The sequence below is a fragment of the Rhamphochromis longiceps genome, linkage group LG7, assembly GCF_057381845.1.
Source record: "Rhamphochromis longiceps isolate RC_006_pf linkage group LG7, R_longiceps_female_GT1.1, whole genome shotgun sequence".
In the NCBI taxonomy this organism is placed as follows: Eukaryota; Metazoa; Chordata; class Actinopteri; order Cichliformes; family Cichlidae; genus Rhamphochromis; species Rhamphochromis longiceps.
Window position 1 is genome coordinate 23,067,696 of NC_140563.1, and position 6,000 is coordinate 23,073,695.

The 6,000-nt window shown below is 39.5% G+C and overlaps 1 protein-coding gene across 1 annotated transcript in view; it reads right to left on the minus strand.

Moving 5' to 3' along the window:
- Positions 1-1,567, minus strand: part of insc (INSC spindle orientation adaptor protein) — a 59,290-nt gene extending 57,723 nt beyond the window's left edge. Inside the window, exon 1 of the mRNA XM_085412911.1 lies at positions 1,339-1,567. The gene's annotated coding sequence lies outside the window, so the exon portion shown is untranslated. The remainder of the gene's footprint in view (positions 1-1,338) is intronic.
- Positions 1,568-6,000: the final 4,433 nt, after the last annotated feature.

Genomic DNA, 6,000 nt, shown 5'->3' on the forward strand with positions numbered 1-6,000 from the left:
GGTGTTTATCGTTTGCTGGAAAAAGTTTGGAGCATAAATTAAGAGTGCACCACTACAACACTGCATTATTATAATGTTCTGAATCTACAAGATTCACCGTTAGGTCCTGTGTGCTGTTGTTTTTCACATAATTACACAGTCCATGAAATGCTTCTGATTCAGATTGAATGTTGCTGATCAGTGGTCTTTTTTTCTCCTCGTACATTTCCACTGAGAACACAGGTAACATCTCCTAAAGTGGATATGGTGAATAGACCAGCGTGGTGATAGACCACACTGTTCGCCTATAAAATCTCTGGGTTCATATGAAAAAACATGACACAGCTCTCATGTAGTCACTAATTGCCTTTGTCATGCATACACACATTGCCCAAAACCACATCACAAACAGACAGAAGCCTGTAGTAAAGGCATGTGTCCTCATCATTACCACCGGCCTCACTGTAATCTTTGTTGTTTTGCAGAGTCTGAGCTTCCATCATTCCCACACAAACCAGGTCAGCCTATTCCAAACAGTTATAGCAGAAAGTTGGAGTTGAACACGGTGGAGTTTAACTCCAACGTGACTCAAACACAAACGCAGCTATGATGATGGTTTTAACTGTTATTTGAAAGCGAGGAGTTGTTTTTCTTAGGTTATGTTGATGATTCATTCGGTAGCGCCTGTATGAAGGCTGATTCAGCAAAAAAGTTCTATCCTGTAGATTCTTTTCATGACTTTAAGTAGCACTATTCAATAATCTGATGTTAAAACTGAAGAAAAGTGCAGAATTTAGCAGCTAAAGCTATCAGGTTGGTAGAGACCAAAAAAAGAGCAAAAGGGGAGCAAACACTGGACTTACCAAAATTCCAAGAACATTAATTTTAAGTTCCAAGGTGGTGAAAAACCTGCACAGGAAGCACATATGCTGACGACTTGTGAGTATTATGTATTGATCATTAATATCCCCATTCAAAAGTATTTACAGTTTTGTAGAACTTCTAGAGATCTAAACTTAATTTTGTGTCCTTTTCCTATCTGACACTTTGAGCTTGGTTGCTTTTCACGTCTCCTGTGTTTATGAGATTTAAATAATTCACAACACTAATCAGTTTCCAGCTGCACCTTGCTCAACACAGCAAGAGCATCGCCAACTGGAAAAGTCTGTGAACGCTTGGAAAAAACAGATGATCTGCCACGGATGCCCTGCATTCTCTTTTAAGTTTTGTATTTGAATGCTTCACAGCTAAGTCATGCAAGCCAAAGTTTTCCACAGTTTAAAGGCTCAAAGTTCCTTGACAGAAGCCTTTCACTATTCCCAGAATTTGAGATCAGACTGAACTCTTTGCAAAACTTACCCATTCTCTTTGTCAGCAACTGAAAGCTTTAAGCGTGTCCAGTCGGGTTCATAGTTACAGCTCGTAGTACTTCTCAGCACACTCTCCGTGTGTGTCTTCGCTTTCATTCACGCTGACTTAGTCTCTGTCTTCCTTCTCGGTGCCCAGCTGGACCAACCGCCTCTGAAGCCTGCTGCAGTAAGACTGCTCAGAGTGTAAACGTGACTGGCCTTAAAGGTTTTTCTTGAGGAGAACAAACCCACATCCCACTGTCAGTCAAGCAGCTGAGCATAGTTTCAGCTGGGCTGCCATCCAAACAGACATGAAACTAGTCTATTTTGGTCTGCCATATGAGCAGTGGTGCTTTTCAGAGACAGGAGGTGGGGATGCAGGAGGGGGATTCTGTGGTGGAGCATGTAATTGCAGAGTGACCAGTTATGGTGGGATGTAATTGCAGACCTCATCAGATATAGCGAAACTGCCAACAAGACAAGGTAAAGGACTTTAAAATAAGGCTCTTGGAAAAAAAAGAAGAGAGAAACACAACAGACCACATAAATAAATGAGGAGCTGGGTTCCAGATGTGGCAGCACAGGGAGGGAGGGGAGGAGAAGTACAAGGGGGAGAAAGAAAGCACGGCAGTTGAAGGAACTGCCATTGCAGCAGAAAGAAATCTCATTTCTGACAGAGTGAAAGGGTGTTTACCTCCTCAGGAACAGTTGCACAAGACGGAATGGGGGGATTGGGGAAGGTGAAAGGATGTTGGGCCCACCCTTATGTTGTTTCTGGACCTTTACCATGAGTACTCATGGGTGTCTGGTTTCACGTCAGCCTTGGAAATGACTACCTTATGGAAAAACTCGGGGCTTTAAAAATGAGGAAGGAAAATGAAAATATAAACGGCGGTCGGCTGGTTCCCATTACAACCGAGACTCAGCTGGTCTGGGTTGCTGCCGCTAGTGTTGCTACGTACTCTTGAGTGAATAATTATTATGTGACTTTATGAAGCGGGTCCCACTACACACGCACTCCCATGCACACAACACAGGCCTGTTATACTTTAGGGTGTTGATAAATATTAGCTTTAGTTGAAATCTGAACATAAACGCCTTATTTCCTCCGAAATCTTACCTCATTTCCTGGCAAAACCAACAGGAGAGTCAAAAGCAGACCGAGAGTCACATTGCCATATGTGAAGGTAATCCTCAGCCAGACACAGTTTAATAGTTTGTAAATATAGTCAATATCACATCAGAGCCATTATTTTAAACTTCCTTAATTTTCTTCTGCAATATGTAGTGAATACTTTTGATGTTATGATGCTATTGCTACATAAGTGCAGGAAATCACATTAATATAAATAAAAAGACAACAATGATCATACTAAAAAAAGAATTCAATGTGACAAAAATTAAACAGTAAGTTAGGAAATATTTAGCTTGGCATCAAGCATACTGATGCATAGGTTGCTGTATTTTTTGATGATGAAGAAGGATTACTGTAAATGTCATAAACAGGATCTCAAACACACGTCCATTTGGTTTGAGAGTGAATATATGTGAATTTCTAGTCCTGGACAGCTTTTATTGAGTTTGTTGAGTTTAAATGACTGGCCAAAGACGGCTTTGTTTGTTTATTGGATTTTTGAGTAGATAAGTCAATATAATATTTCTGGAACAAGCAGTTTACATGCTTCACCAAATACTACAGGTAAACTGTTGAAAATGTCTCATTATATGTCTTATTTGGTGAACACTGTGGATATAGATTAAAACAATATCAAGAAAATGAGCACGCAAAGAGCGCAAACCTCTATCAAGGCAGCTCACTCTCTTGGCAATACTTTTCACTGAACAGTGTTGTGTTTTCTTTATAGTTGGGGGGGTTTTTTTGTTCTTTTTAAATATTGCGAAGTTTGTGATGCAGTCAGAAAATGTGTGTCTTTTGTTATTTGCCTTGTTGAAACTCATTTTAAAATACTTCACATAATTTTGAGTACAATCTTTTTGTTTTGTTATTATTTCACTAGCTGGGACCACATCCTTGGTAACGATGGGCGATGACGGATGAGGAAATGTGAACTGGTGCTGCGGTTTGGGTAAGGCCTCAAAGGGGACCGGCGACGGCTCCCGGGCCGGGCAGATCCCCATGTACTAACGAGAAGTGAATGAAGGAAAGGAAGAGAGGAGAAGAGAGGGAAAATGGGGGGGAAGGGTGGGGCATGAAAATGAGAACAGCAGGTATTGGTGAAGGGGGGCCTGAGGCCGGAGGGGGCATGAAGGAGGAGTGGTCCCGCTCCTGAAATTCAGACGGTATCTCCACTTGTATGTGGGAGAGGTCAAAGGTCAAATTTAATATGATTTTTTTTAAAATTCTTATACAGTACTTTCTATATGTTGACAGTACACGGGAATCATAGTTTCTCATTTCTAAGACTTTTTGTCAATTTTTTAACCGATAAATCATCGAAGACCTTGGTTCGATGTAAGGCAAATTATGATGAACTGTTAACATGACCCCACTCTGCACTCTCACTCTGCACCCGTACTTAGTTTTCATTCAAAACTTTTTAAGATATCTTGTTTACAGAGAGAATCCTACCAAAAACCTTGGCGGAGGAAATATAGTTCTGCCAGGCAGCTACATTTTTCTGGTGGCTTGTATGTGCTGACAAAGTTTTATTAAACATTGTTAAGAAATAACAAGGATTAAAAGTTACGTGGAAATACGACTCATTTTCCACAAATTTCAAACTATTCTAGGGAAGCATCGTCCAAAACCCCAGGTTTTGAAATTGGATTGTGGTGTAGATTTCTGGGAACTGGACGAGCAGTGCATCTTCTCTTTGGAGTAGAGGGCCAAATGATTGGTTTTCTTATATGAACTGTCTAATTTCCAATTGCAAGGGCCCCATTAAAAAGCAGCTGCATACCATTATGACTGTTATTCTCATTGGCATAGTGAGATTGTGAGATTATTGCTGAGAAAAAAGCCCCAAAACCAAACCCACAAATCAACCCTCAACCTGTCACCATCCCTCAATTATCAGAATCTAGGGTTTATTCTTTTCCTTATCTGTCATGCAGGAAAAGTGTCCATGTGGATTCCAGCATGGATTTAGCAGCGATTTCCTCAGGCATATAAGCAGACAGATACTGAGAGCAAGAGAGAATAAGTGGAAAGACTGTAAAAACAACTGACAGACGAGGGTTTGAAGGCTCGAGAAGGAATGAAGCACAAATCTCCTTTTCTCTTTATACTCCCATAGCATAAGTTCACATATTAGTCAGACATATCCTGTCATCGGGGAAATAATAAGTCATCCAGTTGAGTGGCTAGAATCAAGACCAAACATTTATTTCTCTAAATGTCTGCAGCGCTGATCTAGCGTGTCTGATGTTGATCGGTTGCCATTTTTCCACGTGGATTCAATGTAATTCATAGAAACTAGATACGATGTTTGACAAAAGTACATTTGCTTCCATGGTACTGACAACTCTTGCGTGCACGATGCACTCAAATATCTTGCATTTGCTCTGGTGCACACTTGGCATTCATCCGTGCAGCCAAATAGGATCAACCATATCCTGTTTATCACTTTCACCCTCATTATCCTCTCAGTTTCCCGACTTGCAATCCCGTATGTGCTATCCAAAACTGAGGGGCCTTTATTTATCCCTCCTTCAAGTATTTGTTTTTAGTTCTGTCTGTGATTTTGCTTGGAAAGCCTTCACATCAAATGGTTTGAAACTACTGGCAGTACACTCAAAGCGTGCTATTCCTGGGAAAATACAACATAAAATGGTAATAATGTATTTGTATGATATTTATCTTTTCCAGGTTGTGCAATTAATGTGATTAAATATTTGATTTCCTGTTACATAATTTTCCAAATACAGCTAGAGTCTCTTTTTTGTTGCTTACTAATGATGTGCACTTTTCTTTGAGCCTTTTATTTATGTATTTTTTGAGTTTGTACTTTTCTCAGTCTTACAAATGACCACTCAAGAATTAAATAATCTTCGATTTACTCTTGGATTATATGTTTCTCTTCATCATAGACCTACGTGAGAGTTCAGCAGGTTTTTTATCTTCGTAACAAAACAAGCAGGAGTTCAAACACAAAACCCATACAATCATTTTATTACTTGTGCCTTTTCATTTTGCTTTTCACTCTTTTTTAGGCTCAGATATTCTTCCTCATTTGTTTAATTGTTTGGGAAAATGAAAGAGAAAATAGCTTATGACTATGACTATTTCAGTGTTTCCATCATTTGAGGCAGATCTGTGAGACTCACTGAAACTTTGGTAATTATGTTGCCATCTATTGGAGTTCTGCTGCAAAAACAAGTGAGCCCCAAAATGTTCAATCACGCAGCCATTAATGTTTCACAATTAAAAACAAACCTTGTGTGCAAAGGTGCAAGTGAATCTCTTACATGCTATTTATGGCCAAGCCTTTCTTGTAAAAAAAAAAAAAAAAAAAGACTTGGCTTCTGTGTGCTGAAATAAGTGGTGAACATTTACCTTCACTGGAGCTAAAGAACAACTCTGACTGCAGGTTTGACTGCATTTTATTAAGCAATTCCCCATGCACTGTTTTTTTTTTCTTGTATCAACATGTATTGTAACATATCCATGCCACTGTGGTGTCATCAGAAATATTTCCAATGAAACTGATGT